This window comes from Saccopteryx bilineata, chromosome 6 (assembly GCF_036850765.1).
Source record: "Saccopteryx bilineata isolate mSacBil1 chromosome 6, mSacBil1_pri_phased_curated, whole genome shotgun sequence".
NCBI classification, from domain to species: Eukaryota; Metazoa; Chordata; class Mammalia; order Chiroptera; family Emballonuridae; genus Saccopteryx; species Saccopteryx bilineata.
In genome coordinates, this window is record NC_089495.1 from 171,227,570 (window position 1) to 171,246,287 (window position 18,718).

General features: G+C 45.6%; 1 protein-coding gene across 2 annotated transcripts in view; it reads right to left on the bottom strand.

The window, feature by feature from the left end:
* The window catches only part of BANF2 (BANF family member 2), a 33,403-nt gene extending 15,568 nt beyond the window's left edge, over nt 1-17,835 (bottom strand). The window contains exon 1 of one of the 2 annotated variants that reach the window (XM_066236585.1): nt 17,770-17,835. The gene's annotated coding sequence lies outside the window, so the exon portion shown is untranslated. Of the gene's footprint in view, nt 1-16,934; nt 17,181-17,769 lie in introns of those variants that run through there. The other variant, XM_066236584.1, reaches the window with a different exon arrangement.
* Between the last annotated feature and the right edge of the window lie 883 nt (nt 17,836-18,718).

Sequence of the window (18,718 nt, forward strand, 5' to 3'; positions counted from 1 at the left end):
TGTGTCTGAAAGGCCAGCATCACGTGTGCTTTGGAGCCATTATTAAGTAAAATAAGGGTTATTTGAACACAAGTACTGCGATCCCTACTGACAGTCAACGTGGGAACGAAGACAGCTACTGAGCGACTAACAGGTGGGTGGGAAGCACACACAGTGTGGAGATGCTGGACCAATGCATGATTCACGTCTCCCGTGGGATGGAGCAGGATAGCACAAGATTTTATCACGCTACTCAGAACAATGCACAATTTAAACCGTTATGAATTGTTTATTAATAGAATTTTCTGTTTAATATGTATTTTTGGACCAAGGTTGCCTGCAGGTAACAAACTGTGGAAAGCAAAACTGCAGATAAGGGCAGACTACCGTAGACACAGCATAAAGTGGACCAGCTTAACCATTCTGTGTAGTTCTAAGCATATAGTCCAGTAGTGTTGAGCATTTTTTACATTGCTGTGCAAACCCATCTCCAGAACTCTTTTCATCTTTCAAAACTGACTCTCCGTCCCCATTAAACTGCTCTCCATCCCACCTTCCCCCAGCTCCTGACAGCCGCCATTCTACGTTGTCACTATGATTTGACTACTCTAGGGACTTCATATTTATCCTTTTGTGACTGACTTATGTCATTCAGCATAATGTTCTCAAGGGTCAACCATGCTGTATCATGTGTTAGAATTCTCACCTTGTCGGTATATATCGCCCCTTGTTTATCCATTAATCCATCAGTGAGTACTTGAGTTATTTCCACCTTTTGACTATTGTGAATAAGGCCGCAATAAGAATGAATGTGCAAATATCTCTTCAAGATCTGGCTTTCACCCTGGCCGGATGGCTCAGTGGTAGAGCATCACCAGCGTGTGGAAGTCCTGGCTTCGATTCCTGGTCAGGGCACACAGAAGAAGTGACCATCTGCTTTCCACCCCTCCCCCTTCTCGTTCTCTCTCTCCTGTCTCTCTCTCTCTTCCCCTTTAGCAGCCATGGCTCAAACGGTTTGAGCAAGTTGGCCCCAGATGCTGAGGATGGCTCCATGGCCTCACCTCAAGTGCTAAAATTGCTTGATTTCCAAGCAGTGAGCAGCAACCCCAGATGGGCAGATCATCGCCCCATTGGGGGCTTGCCAGGTGGATGCCAGTTGGGGTGCATGTGGGAGTCTGTCTCTGCCTCCCTGCCTCTCACATAATAATAACAATAATAATAATAATGGTAAGAAGAAGAAATAAGATTCTGCTTTTGATTCTTTGGGGTGTATACCCAAATTGAGATTGTTAGATCATAAGGTAATTAAGTTCAGGTTCAATCTTTTCAGGAACCTCCATACTGTTTTCCACAGTGGCCGTACCAATGCCACCTGTTCTTAAACTTAACAACACATTAGACTCACACTGAGAGATTTACAAATTACTAATGCTTGAGTCCCTTCTCCAAGGTTAGATTTAATTAGCATAGCATGTGGCCCGGACATTGGGATTTTTAAAAAACTCCCCAGGTGATACCAATATGCTGCAAAGTTTGAGAACCATTGCTTATTTGCCATTTGCTTCTTCTCTTAAAACTATGAGCAGGTTTTCTAGGATGACTGGACTCCAACTAAGTGGGACTTTATGGGGGGTTCTCTAACATCTGAGTCACCAGATGGCATATGCTCCCCAACTCACCGCAGTGTCTACCCCCACCCCCACCCCCACCCCAGTCACGATGCACATCTTCTCCTCATTAACCATCAATAGAAAGGTTTAACTATGACCCCTGATGGCTTTGAAGTCAGACAACTTCAGGGTAAGCAGAACCAGCCTATCCACCCCCTTTCTTTTTAATTTAAAAAAAAATGGATCTTTACTTCAAAGGAATTTTTACCTAGAGTCCTTTTATATAAAATAGATCAAAGCAGAATTACTCTGTTGGCTTGGAAATGAGGTGAGGACACCAGAGAGGCCCCTGCCCCGCAAAACATGGAGCCATCCCCGTGGTCCCTCTTGCAAACCCACTGATCTAGCCTAAAACCCTCATTTTACCCATAAGAAAATGGAGACCCAAGAATTGAAGGGACCTGCTCACGATCATACACCTAGGAAAACACAGCTGGCTGCATGTTTCCCAGAGGAATGCCCCCTCCTAAGTCACCCAGCATTTCTTGGGTGGGCTTCCAGGTGGGCTGTATAATAGGCGGATTCAGCACTTGCCCACCGTGTGACGAAACTACCACAAATGCCTTATATAGTCCTGTAACAGATTCTTGTGTTACAAGGTTTCTCTCAATTACTTTATTTCAAACCACAAAGTACTGTTGGAGGATGGACACACTGGCAGGAAATGACCTCAGCGAAGTCTGGTTTTAGATGCTTAGAGAAGTCAGCTGTTTAAATAAGGAATAAAAGAGTTGATGGAATTTAATCATGGTTCCCAAAGGAATGACCTCTTAGTTGCAATGTTTGATTTTGTTTAAAGATTATTTTTAAAATCGCAAATATGCCCTAATAGATGAATGGAGTGGAAGTGTGGCTCTAATGCCACACAAATGGGTATCTGGAGCTTGGGATACAAGTTCCAGTGGGGATATTACACCTGAATTCAAAAAATGATATCTTTCAACAGCAACCGTTAGCTGGAATTGAAGTCACTATTCTCTGAAAACCTTATAAGATGACTCAAATAGTGACTACAATGATGAAGACAGTGATGTGGATGATACATGAATATAGGGAGGATACTACCGTTTTCTTGAAATAGAAATGGAAAAAAATACAATATTTCTAAAGACATTGTTTTATATGTGTGATTTTAAATGTGTATAATTAAATTATGAAATCAAATGGTATGCATGGATTATTTATATCCTTAAAAGTTTATATATTCAAATGGCCACACATTTTGGGCGTCTTCTTGTTGAACAAATGGGAGATTATCATGTTTTCATACTTGCTTTAATCTTTTTTTTTTATTATTCATTTTTTAGAGAGGAGAGAGAGAGGGGGAGAGAGACAGAGAGAGAGAAGGGGGGCGGAGCTGGAAGCATCAACTCCCATATGTGCCTTGACCAGGCAAGCCCAGGGTTTCTAACCGGCAACCTCAGCATTTCCAGGTCGATGCGTTATCCACTGCGCCACCACAGGTCAGGCTCATGCTTGCTTTATATGTCAGCATATATGGGATTGACCCAGGGAACTGAGATGCTAATAGTCAAACTTCACGGTGGTAACAAGGGGTGGGGTGGGGGATACTGTGCATGTGTTAACATTATTGAGAATGCCCATATTTTGCTCCATAAAGTGTCCCACACGATAAATCTTTTGGAATTTAATGCAAAGAAAAAAATACTGTATATTTCACTCCATAAGACATACCTGGCCATAAGACACACCTAGGGTTTTAAGGAGGAAAATAAGAAGAAAAAAAATCTGAACCCAATGGTGTGTTAAAATATTTAATAAAATACCATATTTTTCACTCCTTACGATGCATGGTCATTTTCCCCTCCACTTTTTGGGGGATAAAAAGTACGTCTTATGGAGTGAAAAATGCAGTATATCTTTCGAAGTTGTATAGTTCTACCTTTATGATAAAAAAAAAAATGTAAATCCATTTGTTTTGCTTAGCTTGCTAAGAAGCTTTGAGCTAAGCGTGATGACCATAAGAGAAACTAGCATGGATTAAAACCTCCCTCCCTTCATAGTTCTCATGTTTGCTGCTTCTGTTCAATGTCTCCATTTTCTTTCTACATTTACTTTAAAACATAAATTAATGTGCTCAAAGTACTCAACCCTTTATTAAAAGCTACTTTATTATATGCTCAAAGCCTCAAACATATGGAGAATATAAAAACTTCCCAAACTAAGCATATTTATGTGGAAATTCGGGATCCAATTCTGTATGTCCTCGAAACACTGCAGCCTGGTAGCACCAAGTGAAGGCAAGAGAATGGGGGTGAGAATGATCTCAGGATTGTCCCCACAGTGGCCCTGGCCTCCAGTGAGGGGACGGCGGGAGGATAGAGTCGAACCAAGAAGGTGTGAAGAGACTACACTTGTTGCCCATCGGCATCCAAAGGAATGGTGTCTGTCAAACCCCACTCCTGACTCGGTCTTCCTCCCCCCTCCTCAAAGCTGCCTCCCCCCTTAAAAGCCCAGGTCTGCCCCCTCTCCAACCATCCACAGAGAAAGGATAAAAAGAAAGGTTTCTATGACATGAAGGGCTGGCTCTGAGGAGCCATTTTTCCCTTTAAGCTGTTAAGTGTCCGAGGAGACCCTGGGAAGTTGCCCCCCTTTTTGGACGGAAGCTCACAGCCTCTACACATAGAGCTCCAGTACATATAGTCAACTAGGGACTCACTTTCAGGGTGCTCCAAGCTCACACAGTGTCCTGGGCTGGCATGTGACCACTCCTCACCTTATGAGGCCACATCCTGGCGCTCCTGTGAATGACATTGCTCATGAGGATTGCTCACCTGCTGGGCTCTAAGCTTCCTGGCAGCCATCTTTCCCACCACAACAGTCAGCCTGCCTGAGTGGGCAGCGACTAGCGGAAGGCCGGCCTGAGAGAAGGAAGCCTCCAGCAATGCAGATGAGAGGGAAAAAAGGCCCACGCAATGGAGTCAGCAATAAGTGGGTGGAAATTTCTGTCCCTTCAATTACTGGCTGTGAGACCTGGAGAGGATTTCCGAACCAAAAACTCAATTTCCTCATCTGTAAAGTGAGGATCATGTCACCCACCCACAGGATGGTTGTGCAGATCAAATGAGTGACCTGACAGCCAAGGGCACAGTAGTACACTGGAATAGAGTAAGCACCACTACAGGTGCGCTCATTCACTGCGGTTATATTTAACCACCATTTCTCAAACCTACTACTAAACAATTCTCTATGGCAGGGGTCCCCAAACTTTTTACACAGGGGGCCAGTTTACTGTCCCTCAGACCGTTGGAGGGCCGGACTATAAAAAAAAAACTATGAACAAATCCCTATGCACACTGCACATATCTTATTTTAAAGTAAAAAAACAAAACGGGAACAAATACAATATTTAAAATAAAGAACAAGTAAATTAAAATCAACAAACCAGTATTTCAATGGGAACTATGGGCCTACTTTTGGCTAATGAGATGGTCAATGTGCTCCTCTCACTGACCACCAATGAAAGAGGTGCCCCTTCCGGAAGTGCGGTGGGGGCCGGATAAATGGCCTTAGGGGGCCACATGCGGCCCGCGGGCCATAGTTTGGGGACCCCTGCTCTATGGGTATATGATCAAGTGGATTTGTTTGTTTCTAAGCATCATTATCTTCTAATATATCAGCTAAATGTGTTCTTCACTCACCGTGAGAAGACCCTCGGACATCTACCCCTGTGAGAGACTATAGTCTACCCTGCTTAGCACCCATGCTCTCTACTTCTGAAACCGTCATCCATAACTCCCTGTAGGACCACTTCCCCCCAAACCTCACTCTCCACCTTCCCAACATCCTGGTTCCAGGAGGACCCACTGCAGGCCTGGCCAATGAAACTAGAGTATCACTTTGGTCACAAGGATTGGTTCAGAAACGGACACACTACCTAGCCCAGACCAAGTCTGGGAGTCCTGTCAGAATTACGGGTAAAAGGCTGTCTGTCTCTGGAAGGCTTGCTGAGCTGGTAGGGAGTGAGTGCAGAACTGCTGGGGGTGTCTTTGCCATTACCTGTGCCCGAGAGCTTGTCTGAGAGGGAAGCAACATGGAAGAAAGCAAATCTGAGAGAAGGAAACAGATTCCCCAATAGTCATTTGCAGGCCTGGATTTAGCCACATCTGAAAGCATCGATCCTTGGATTTTTCAATTATGTTAGGCAATATTTCTCACTCTTGTTTAATTCCAGTTAACGTGGGATTGTGCTATTTAAAACAAAGAGTCCTAAATAAAAAAAACCTTGATAGTCATTCACTTATTCACTCATTTAACGTGTCAGTAGTGCACCCACGATGTGCAAAGTACTATGCAAGGCACAAAAGCATCTTCATTCTGCCCAGGACCTGGTACAGGATTAGTCCCATGTCTTAGATATCAGATACAGAAAAATCATTTTTCAATGACCATAACAATTGTCATTTTTGAATGACAATAACGTTTGTCATTCAAAGATAAAGGTAACATTTGCCTTCCTTGCTCTTAGCTCCAAGTCTACAGTGACAAACGAGATCTTTGGTGACTGTCTTACACATAACCCTTTAAGGCTGAACAAATATCCCATTGTATGCACATAGCACATTTTATCATCAGTCACCCACTGATAATTAGAAAAGTCTACAAATGATTAATACTCAACTAAATCAATGATTCCTCAGACTTTTACTGAGCACCATCTGTATACAAGGCCTTTAGTTAGATCCGTGAACCTGGAGGACCAGGTCTTCTGAAGGTCTCTCTGCCAGAGGAAACTCATTTGGCTTATCGTGAGGTCTAACAAGCGGAACTCAGAGATGGGCCATTCCAAGAGGCAAGAGCTTACTTCTTCAGGGAACTAGAAAGGAGAAGGAGGGTTGAATTCATGGATTCTAGACTGCACACAAAGGGTAATTTGGGTCTGAAGGCCACTGCTAGACGCTGCTGGGTGTGCTGGCTGGGGAGTAGGAGACCCAAGCCTGATCTTAGCTCTGCCCATGACCAGCAGTATGACTTTGGGCAAGTCACTTTTGTTTCATATTTATAAAATCAGAATGTTGGAAGTGCTAGAATCCACTGTTGTGGTCCCTTCCAACATTTTGTGTCTTTGTTAATTTACAGTCTGTAGAAGGTACAAAATTCATACAGGTCCACAGTCCCTATTCTGCCATTTTTGAATCCAAAAGGTTCTGAAAACCAGAAGACTTTTTTTTTTAATTATTTGGCAGCAAAACCTGGCCTGAACTGACATGAGGCTATTTATAGTCTTTATTATCCCACTTAGTGTGAATATTTATACATTTGCCACAGGAATATTAATAGGTTTGTTTATAGGATACTGAACTAGACTCCACTGAGAATGTTCTGTAATATGCAGAATATACACCAGCTTGCCTTTCTGAAACTCAGAAAATAATTTAAATTCCCCCAAACATCGAGCCCCACTGGTTCTGAGTAAGGTCTTATAGGCTTGTGGTAAGGTCACTGTGCCTGCAGCCAAGACAACAGCAAAGACCCCTGAAGAGCCACTTGTCTCCCCAGTTTGTCCACACCCTGCCTTTCTCAGCCGTGTCTCAGAGTCTCCCGCTTTCCTTCCCCTGGACACAGTTGTGCCCTTTCTCTAAAATCCCACCTACGCTGATATCACTGGTCTGGATAGTGGTTCTAGCTGGGACTGTCCCTGGTTGTCTCTTTTCTTCATGAAAATATTTCCTCTCTTCTGGGGCCCTATTCTTTGCAAAAGATCACGCGCTGATCTAAAGAAAGTCATCTAGGAAATAGATGCATGTGTTAGTTACCCTCCACAGACAAGGCATTTGTAACTGACAGATATATATCTGAGCACACATCTTCACTTTATATTTTTCATTGTGGTGAAATACATATAACATAAAATTGCTGTCTTAACCACTTTTAAGTATATACTTCAGTAGTGTCAAGAATATTCACATCATCTGACCAGGCAGTGGTGCAGCGGACAGAGCATTGGGCTGGGACCCAGGGGACCCAGGTTTAAAACCCTGAGGTCGCCGGCTTGAGCACGAGGTCACTGGCTTGATCATGGGATCAGAGACACGACCCCATGGTCACTCACTTGAGCCCAAAGGTTGCTGGTTTGAAGCCCAAGGTCACTGGCTTGTGCCCAAGGTTGGTGGCTTGAGCAAGGGGTCACTTGCTCTGCTGTAGCCCCCCCCCCCATCAAGGCACATATGCGAATGCAATCAATGAACAACTAAGGAGCTGCAATGAAGAATTGATGCTTCTCATCTCTCTCCCTTCCTGTCTGTCTGTCCCTATCTGTCCCTCTCTCTGACTCTCTCTGTCAAAAATTTTAAAAAAAGAATATTCACATTGTTATGTAACTAATCTCCTGAACTTTTTCATATCCATTAAACAATGGCTCCCCCTCCCCACTTTGCCAGCCCCCAGCAACCACCACTCTACTTTCTGTCTCTGAGTTTGATTACTCTAAGTACCTCGTGTAAGTGGAATCATACAGTATTCACCTTGTTATGACTGGCTTATTTCACTCAGTGTAATGTCCTCAAGGTTCATCCTTGTGGTATCATGTATCAGAATTTTATTTTTAAGGTTAAATAACATTCTATTGTACATATATACCTCATTTTATCATCATTCATCCATCAGTGCACACGAGTTGCTTCCACCTTTCTGCTATATATACTGTATATGTACTATAATGTGTATTATTAAACCTCTTGATTTACACCATCTTCCTGGTAGAACTTTTGCCTCCTTCTCTCTTTGCCATTGTGGCCTCAGAGAGGGGTGCAAGCAATGTCATCTTGGGAGGCAGAAGGAGTTTCCCCAAAAGGAATAAAGAGAAAGGGAGTATCTACTTTTTATGCCCAGGAATTCTACAAAGAAGAGGAGAAAGCTTGCCACATTATCCACAGGAGAGATGATGTTTGGGCAGTGGGTCATAGGGGCAGGGGGCTCGAGCCTTCCTTCTCTGGGACAAAATTCCCAAACTGGGCAGACACATTAGATTCCAGAGGGCAAGGTCTGGAACACTGGCTGTGCCATGGGAATGCTTCCCTGGGCTTACCAGATGACACGAACAGACCACTTCCAGAGTGTTCTGGGCAGTGGTGCAGCAGCCACGAACAATGGCTGGATGGATGACTGTGCACTGGCAGAAGATGCTTTGAGGGCTGAGGAGTGAGCAGAAGCCTGGAGTCAGAATGAAGAGGTCCCATCAATAGGGATCTTATAACCAGGGCAAATGACCAAGCCATAGACTTAAGCAGTGGGTGCCAAAAACTCCCTACAAAACCAGAGGGGCTGGTTATCCCTGTCACCCAGAGCAGCCACACTGCCACAAGGATCAGGACATCATCTGTAGACTCCACAAGTACTCAAAGCCCAGTCTCCCCACTGCTATAAAGAGGCATAGGCACTGCTCCCCACATCCACATCCACAGCCACATAACACCTTAGGGAAAGTGGAGAGGGACAGAGCGGTCACTAAGGAGACATATCTCCCAACAGAGACTCTTTAAAGTGGCCCGAATAGCTGATTACTCACACTGAAAGGACACGGTGTGAAACTGAAGAGAGAGCACACAGTAAGTGCTATTGGTGCCATGCCCAGATTCCCAGCTGCTAAATGTGTTCACTAACACTGACGCCTCTCCCGGGAGTATTGGCTTCCAATGCAATGGCAGCAGCCACACCTGGAGACACCTAGGAGGCTGGGAGGCCCAGGCCCTGTAGAGGGCAGCCAATGACCCCTGTCTCTGAAGTACAAAAACCTGGTCTCCTACTCTCTAGGTGGGACCAACTCTCTGGCAGTATCCTACCCCTGAGCTCCTGTGGGATCAGGTGGCAGCTGGTCCCAGCGGGCACCAGCTCTGCTCAGCTTCCTCCCTGCCCTCCTTCTTCTCGCCTCCCTCTCTCCCTCACTAGGCCACGTGCCCTTGAATCCTGGTCTCAGGGGAAGCAGCCGGAGATGGAACACTTGCTGACTTGTCTATGTTTCCCTGTACTCCATTGAGTGGTGACATCTAAGAATAAACAGGTGCATTTTCTTTGCACATTTAAGTGTAATGCAAATGAATTTGTGACTGTCTCCATCATATAGTTAGTAATGTCTTAAGGGAAAAAACTGACTGGAATGAGGGGTTTACAGGCTCCAGAGTAAGGCCCCCAGCGGTGCAATCTGGAGTCGTAGCCCTTCTTTGGCACCTCTTTGCCTGCAGGGCAGACAGAGTGGTTGCCTGTCTGGTCTCTAACCCAAACCTCCCATGAGGGAGTTATTCATTGTTTACCGGATATTCAAATATAATTGGGCATCCTCCATCTTTTCTGGCTGCCCTCCTCCACACCATGGGACTGGGCAGAAGCCCTGGGACTTGTCCACACTCACAGCCCTCCACCACTGGGTGAGTGGCCGGAGTCAGAAATTCTTCCTGTTGGCAGTTTGCTCCTGGCGTGGCCTCTGTCAGGCAAGCTACTTCTGCCTCCAACTCCAGTCCTGATGAAAGCCACAGACTCACGAAGGTCGAAGCCAAGGAGGAAACAACATGATTACATGGAGATCGTTGTGGTGGGACAACATGCCACTCAGAAGTCACCTTGGAGGCAAACACTAGTTTAGAGATCAGAGTGTCCCTGCTCATCTGGAAAGAATGTCCAGGGCCAGCTGAGGCTTACCCGGAGACTAGGGACAGAATAAGGGTTGCAGGCAAGGGGGAGAAATGGAACCGAAGGCGGCTCACATTTGTTGAGCTCCTACTACGTGCCTGTCTCTTCAGGGCCATCCTCACTCTTAATCTTCAAAATTTACTTGGCAGCACCAGAGAATTGTTTCTATTTTGAGAGGTGGGGAAACGGAGGTCCAGAGGGACAAAGGAGGTCCAGAGGGACAAAGGAGGTCCCATGTCTAGTAAAAGGCAGTAGTGGGAGAAAAGCTGAGATCGGGGTGGCTCTAAAGCCCATGTCCTTCTTCTGCAGGATCACAATCAGAAGAACATGCCATTTTAGCTGGTGCCATCCCTGCCTGCCCACAATCCCTCAGGGGTCACAGTGTCCACTGCAAGTGCCTCTGGATAAGGCCCTGGGTAACTAACATGCAGTCCTGTGTCCCTCAGGAGGACTGACTCTGAGGCTTGTTCCATGTCATTTCTCAGACGTCCTGAGGAATCAAGCCTCCACTGCCATGGAGGTCACCTGCTAGGGGTCACAGTTCTCACAGCCTTCCTTTCCCTGTCTTGCTTCCTCACTCCCCGGTGTGACCTGGATCCCCTCCCAGATTAACTACAGATGGCCCAATTTATGATGGTTCGACATATGATCTTTTTTTTTTTTTAACTTTATGATGGTGTTAAAAGGTGACACAAGTTCAGTAAAAACTGTACTTGAATTTTGATTTTTGATCTTTTCCCAGCCTAGTGACATGCAATAGGATGCTCTGGTGATGCTGGGGCAGGGGCGGCTAGATGCGGTGACATGATCAAGAAGTGAACAGCCAATGCTCTACAGAGTGTTCATTGTGTCCCATGATTTGCCCAACTGTGGACTGATGCAAGTTTTCTGAGCACCGTTAGGATAAGCTAAGCTATAGTGTTTGGTAGGTTAGTTGTGTTAAAAGCATTTTTGAGGTATGGTAGTTTCAACCTACTATAGATTTATCAAGACATAACCCCATCAAGTGTCCTGGACAGGCCTGACCTGTGGTGGCGCAGTGGATAAAGCGTCAACCTGGAACACTGAGGTTGCTGGTTCAAAACCCCGGGCTTGCCTGGTCAAGGCACATATGGGAGTTGATGCTTCCTGCTCCTCCCCACTCCACTCTCTCTGTTTCTTTCTCTCTCTCCTCTTTCTATAAAAATGAATAAATAGGCCCTGGCCGGTTGGCTCAGCGGTAGAGCGTCGGCCTGGCGTGCGGGGGACCCAGGTTTGATTCCCGGTCAGGGCACATAGGAGAAGCGCCCATTTGCTTCTCCACCCCCCCCCCTCCTTCCTCTTTGTCTCTCTCTTCCCCTCCCGCAGCCAAGGCTCCATTGGAGCAAGGATGGCCCGGGCGCTGGGGATGGCTCCTTGGCCTCTGCCCCAGGCGCTAGAGTGGCTCTGGTCTCGGCAGAGCATCGCCCCCTGGTGGGCAGAGCGTCGCCCCTGGTGGGCATGCCGGGTGGATCCCGGTCGGGCACATGCGGGAGTCTGTCTGACTGTCTATCCCCGTTTCCAGCTTCAGAAAAATACAAAAATAAAATAAAATAAATAAACAAACAGCTTTCCCTTTAAAAAAAAAATGTGTCCAGGACAGTGGTGAGATTCAAATAATTTAACAATCAGTTCTCAGCCCTAATGACTGTTTTAAGTATGTATAAAAAACAATATACCGAAAGGTAGGTTATTATTTCATGCATTTAATACTTAAATAAGAACAATAAAAGAGGTACACAAAACTAGATTATGTTATAAGAAAGAGTTTTAAAATATTAATGAAAAAATATTAATACCTGACAAAAAACAATAAAACTGTTATTTAAGATATTTCCATATTGCTTCTTGATTGGTGTCTTCACTTGAAGATTTTTCACCTATGAACAGAATGAACATTACTACAGGCGCTTAGAAGATTCTGTTGTGCAGATGAACGCTAAAAAAGAGTAAGGAATGTAAATTTGTGATTTCCATATTGGGCGGTTGCCCAGGCGGCCACCTTAGAGAGAACCCTGGTGACAAGTGCCATTTTAACAACTGGTTTGCCAAACTCAACAAAAAATTAGGTATCGGTTCTACTGAACTGATACGAACCGGCTAAATCCCACCACTGGTCCAAGAGTATCTTTACTTGTACTTAAATTAGATTCTCGAAGTCGGAGAGCAGGAAACCCAGCCTATGAGAGCATTTAGTGCTTCTCCAGGCTTCTTAAGGGCCTGGAGAGAGCACTTCTCATGCTGTCTCATTTAGTCTGCCCACTGTGTGAGCTGGGAAGGTTCTATGATTATTTCTATTTTACGGATAAGATACATTAACTGACATGAGCATCACTGCACCTCCAACACAAGTGTCGCTCATACTAAATCTATGTTCTCAGCACTGGGTCATCAAGAAAGGCTTCCACTGGATTTCCGGGCTCCAAGCTCTGGAGTGAACTCCTCTACTTTGGTATAAATACAAACCAGGGCTGCAGCCCTGGCTGTGAGCTAGCGAGGCTGTTATCTCACTATAAAGGCATAACTGGGCGGCATTGTCAGCGCTGCATCGATTCCATTCTGAGATATGTAAGCCCACGTTCTATGTGTTGTCTACTTGGTCTTTGACAGACAGAGCACCCACTCCAAGATTCAATTTTCTTTTATCCCTTTGGCTCTCACATTTTGTGCACCTGCCCTTGTCTGCTGGTTCTCAACTCAGCAGTTCCAGTACCTTCTAAGGACCCCTCCGGTTCTGCATGTCTCTGGGTATAAGGGTATGAGGGTATGCATCCCTGTGTTGGGAGTCTTATTCAGAAATGGGCTCCAAGTGACTTGCCCAGCCCTTCTAAATGCAAAGACCTACTTAAGATAAAAAATAAAAAAAATAAAAAAAATAAATCATAGCCTTGTTGGCTCTGGGCCTCAGAAAGCAGGCCTCAGCAAGAGCTGCGTTCTCTTTCTGATTTTGTGTCCACTCAAAAGGCAGATTCTTAAGGTCATAAAGAAAGGATTTCCCAAAGGTTTCCATTTATTTTGTTGATGGTAGTCTCTCTGAGCAGGTAATGGACTGTTTGTATTATAAACAGGACTCCTGCAGAGACTCATGAAGGAGTTTCAGTAATTTCTGCAGACCTTTGGGAGTTTTGTAGCCATCAATAGATAAGCCTGCTTATTTGTAAGCACACCCATGGACACAAGTCATAACCACATTCCTTAGGAGGAAGAGATTCTGAGCTCCTTGGCCTAGGCAGGGGAGTGATCTGTTCTTTCGAAGGGTTTGTCTCAATGCTGGATTGTCAGGGAAGAGTTTAAGCTAGAAGGGATCTTAGTCTTAATCACATTTTTTAAATTAGACACCCTTTTGAGTATCTATTAAAAGTTCAGATTAGGGGTTACAAACACAAAAACCAGAGAGTTCATGCAAGATAAAACAGTAAATCAGCGAGGGAAGACAGTGCAAGGGCAATGATAAACAAAGACTGACATTTGGCACTCATCAGGGAGGTCACAGATGGGTGAGGACTATGGCTGTCTGGGGTTTCACATTCCACCCAAAGGAGGAAACCCTATCTCAGGAATACTGGTCCTAGGTGGCCAGGTCATATGAGTTATTTTAAGAAAAGCCCCACATTTTGATTTTTAAGTGCAAGTTCCCAATTTTAAAATATTGGGCAATGATTCAAATACCTGTTATACAACATGGACCCAACAAAACCAAGCCACACTACCAGTTAGCTTCTCTTGCTGTAGACTTTCCTTCCAGAAAAATACCCCCAACTTACACATATAAAGCTTGACTTCAAGTTTCAGGGTACTGTAAACCAAGGTCCTAGGTTAGGAACCTCTGTTGTCAAGTATCAATTCTTGTGAAACCCATTCAAGCTTCAACATGGTTTCCTGGGGGTATGTGTTGATCCTCCCAGGGCTGTCTACAAATGGGTAGCCACCACTCTAGCCTCCATTTCCATCTTCCACTCAGTGGCCAGACACTCCTCCTGGCATCTTCCCTTAAGTCCTCACTGGGATTTCCACCTCAAAAGCACCGACTGATGCTCAACACCACTAATCATCAGGAAATGCAAATCAAAACTACAATGATATATCAACTCACATCTGTTAGAATGACTATTATAAAAAAGACAGCACAGTAAAAAAAAAAAAAAAAAGACAAGCAATAACAAGTGTGGGTGAGGATGTGCATTGTTGGTGGGAATATAAATTAGTGCAGCCACTATGGAAAACAGTATGGGGGTTCCTCAAAAATTTAAAATAGAACTGCCATATGACCCAGCCATTCCACTTCTGGGTATTTATCCAAAGGAAATGAACACACTAACATGAAAAGATATCTGCACTCCTATGTTCACTGCAGCATTATTCATAACAGCTGAGATATGGATGAATGGATAAGGAAAATGCGGCATATATATATATATATACACACACACAATGAAATATCAATTCATAAAAAGAAGGAAATCTTGCTATTTGAGACAAAGTGGAAGGATGAAGGCATTATGCTATATATATGCAATAAGTCAGAGAAAAACAAATCACATAATCTCCCTTATACGTGAACTTTTATATTTTTAAGTTTTAAAAACAAAAATAAACCAAGCTCATAGATACAGAAAGCTGATTGGTGATTCCCAAAGGTGAGGGGTGGGGAGTGGGAAGTGGGAAAAGTGAGTAAAGGTGGTCACAGGTACAAAATCTAATGCACAGTATGGTGACTATAGTTAGTAATACTGTATTGTATATTTGAACATTGCTGAGAGAGTAGATCTTAAAAGTTCTCATGAGGAGAACGTATTTGTAACTATTGTGGTAATGGATGTTAACTAGCCTTATTGTGGTGACCATTTCACAATAGATACAAATAACAAATAATTATGTTGTACACCGGAAACTAATGCAATGTTATACATCAGTATTATCTCCATTGGGGGGAAGCATCTGCTGGTGAAGACTTGATTTCCAGTGCATGCCAGGGTGTGGTCCCAGTCTCTTCCCTCTGGTGGCCCTGAGTGCTGATGGCGATGCCCACCCAGTCTGCTCTGAGGGGTCAGGTAAGCTGACCCCACCCAGGTCACATTTAGTTCTCTGTCTGGCCTTTGGATAAAGTCACCTGTGACCAAAGGGACACATATGCAACCCCTCCTTTTATATAGAGGAAGACTCAGAAAAGCCCTCTGCACCTCTCTGTGCACAACCGTCTATCTGCTCATGAATGCTGCTTCCCCGAGCGACAGTGCAGGGGCAGGAAGGAGCCAAGCCAGGCCATTGGCTGGACGGGGTTTGATTATGGCTTTGCCCCTTACTATCTGGGAGCTTGAACCTGGTCCGACCTCTCCATTCCTGCCACCACGTAAGGAATCCTTATTACGGATGGATTTGACAGATTGCTATTTCACAGACATTATTTTGCTTAATCCTCATTCACAAACTTCTGAGACAGGAACTCATTTTAGCCCCATGTAACAGATAAAGAAACTGAGGCCTAATTAGAAAGTTTAATAACCTATCCAAGGTTGTGTGCACTTGGCAAGGAGAAGAGCTTGAATCCTTTCTTTTTAGCTAATACTCGTAAGTTCTGCCAACTGCTGTCTGCTTTTTCTTCTTTATAAATGTAGGTCATTAGGAGCACATATGAAGTGCCCAGACTAGAGAGGTGCTCAAAAATGACTTTGTTATAACAATCACCTGGCGTCAGCATGCCACAGCCCTGACGCAAAATCTCTGTCTTGATTTAAAGGGCATGCCTGTCTCCAAGGAACAAGATTTTCCCTCTGGCCCGTCTTCCTGGCACCCTCAGCGCCCTGGCTGCTGCTGACTCTTCCACGTCTGGCCAAGCTTCAAGCCTCTTCAACCTCATCAATGGTGTCATCTTGCAGGTCAGGTGGACATGTGTTCCTAAGTACGGGGCAGGGGCCAGCACTCTGGGCACATGCAGCCCCTCACAGCGGCCGTGCCGGGGAAGCCTAAGAGCAGCTGTTCAGGGATGTCTGTAGGGAAGGAGAATAAGACCCCCAGAGGGGAAGGACAACAGCCAGCACTGGGACAGCGCTGCCTTGGGGGACAGGGTGATGCTGAGTCTAGCCAGCATCAGATATGTCACCATACAGCAGCTGGGGGTAATCCCGATGTTAGGGGACATTGCATGACCTTGCCCAGGTCACTTATCCTTTCTTGGCCTCAGTTGCTTCATTTATAAGATGGGTGGAGGTAATAATTTCTCAAAGTGTGGTCAACAGAACAACAGCCTCTAATTTCCCCCCATTCTTGGCAATTCACAGTATATGCCCCCTATTCAAGGTCCTGACAAGGCCTGCAAAGAGCAGGAACTAACCTGTTGGCCTAACCTGTTGTCTCCTAAGCTTCCTGGACCACACAGCCTTTAAGTAACATCAATTAACATCCTTTGGGCAGAGCCCAAAGCCCCGAGGAAGGACATGCTCGCTGTTTGAGGCACAGGCAGCCAGTCTGATGGTGAATGCAGAGGGAAGGGGGAAGGTTGGGGGTGGGATGAGGTCAAGAGAGAAAGTCACAAACATCCTCAGGGCTATAGCTCTACCATGCAGTTTATCGGCCATTCGCCACATTAAACTCAAACTTAACATTAAAATAAAATAAACTTACATTCAAATTAAGTATAATTGTAAATTCAGTTCCTCAGTCCCACTGGTCACATTTCAAGTGCTCAATAGCCACATGTGGCTTGTGGCTACATATGGGACAGCATAGATGAGAACACTACCATCGGTACAGGAAGTTCTATTGGCCAGCAGTGGCTATGGAACAAGTAAGAAGTAAGCCATGGTTCAAGGTCAAACCATATGCTGTTGGCCTGGGTGCTTCATTAAATCCCTCGAGGTTCCAGTTTTCTCCAGGATTAAATAAGGCTCTTCCAGCCCAACAGTGGGTCCAAATTATCCACAGCAAAATGCCAAGTCCACGAGTAGTTAAACCGGGGTCTTACCCAGAGGGCATGTTCGAGGCCTCATCCATGGAAACAGGCAGCAAAGAGGCCTGTTTAACTGACTTCTTTGCAACCTCAGTTACGCTGCCAATTTGGGGCTCCCTGATGTGAGAAAAGAACAGAGCGTGGCTACTATTTCAGGGCAACATGCAGAAGGGAAATTGCTACAATTAGCCAAAGCTGATTTCGATTAGCATATTTTCTTCCTTGGCGCATAACATCTGTTGGTGTGGAAACAGTCGCTCCATCTGTCCCATCAGGGCGGAGAGAGTGGGCAGTGAACCAGGAAGGCCCCCAGGGAGCCCCACCTCGGCCAGGACACACAGTCAAGGAGGGGCAAGTCACTGGCGGTTTGTCTTTCTGAAGAGATCTGACACCCAGGGGGGGCCACCAGGACTTGCCTTTTAAACAGCCAAAGAGAGATGGCATAGCATACCCAGAGGAGGGGCCGTCACACATGTTTTGGAGGGGAAGTGGTCACGGCATGGCTTGTACCTCCACAAAGCTGCGGCTGCTCCCACGGCTCTGAGGAGTTTCACGGGGCCAATGGCTACCTGCGACCTCGGCTGCCATTTGGAGCCAGGACTCCCTGCCTGGAGCTTCTATCAGCATACAGTTGATCTTTGTCCAGGGAGCTGGAGCAGGTGGCAAACCGGGCCTTGGAGGTGATTAGAATATCACTTCTTGCAGCCTGTGACTCCACAGGACGAGGTCAGGAAAGGGGTTCCTATATCAGGTGGACCAGCACTCCCAGGAAGGGCTCTGGGCTTGTCCTGGCACATTTCTGACCCCAGATTGAATAACACTATAGTGAGTATGAGACCCCAGAGCATGGGGCCAGCCCGCCTTCGGCTGTATTACTTCCCATGGTTCTCGGGAATTCGAAATACTCACCAGGACTGCTTGCTAGGTTGGTGCCACAGGTTGGCTGGTCTCGGTTGTCGTGGTCGTGTAAGTGCAGGCCAGCCCTAGGAGGGGGAGCTTGTATCCTGGGCCCAGGGGCAAATCAGTCTCAAGATCCTGACTGGACTACATTGTGATGTCACACCACTGGGGTGGCCCCCACAGGACCTGCTGTCACTGCTGGTGTCAGGGGACAAAGAGCTCCTCCTGAAGAAATGAACACATCTGGGCACTGTGCTGATTGGCACAGCTGGAGAAGTAATGAGAGGTGCCCTCCCTGGTGGGAGAAACCAGCCCGATGCCACGTGCTCCTACCCCTGCCTGGCCCAGTTTCCCCACACACACTGACTGAAGGGGGTACCCCAACCCTTAACTATTCCTGTAATTGACTTGAAAGTCCAGGGCAGACCCTTGACTTTTCCCCTATTGCCCACCTGGTGTGTTCAGAGGACAGCCAAGAGAAACTAAATATTAGCTCAGGAAAACAAACAGGAACACAAGTCTCCTCACACTTGGTCTCTTTAGTCGAATCTGACACACA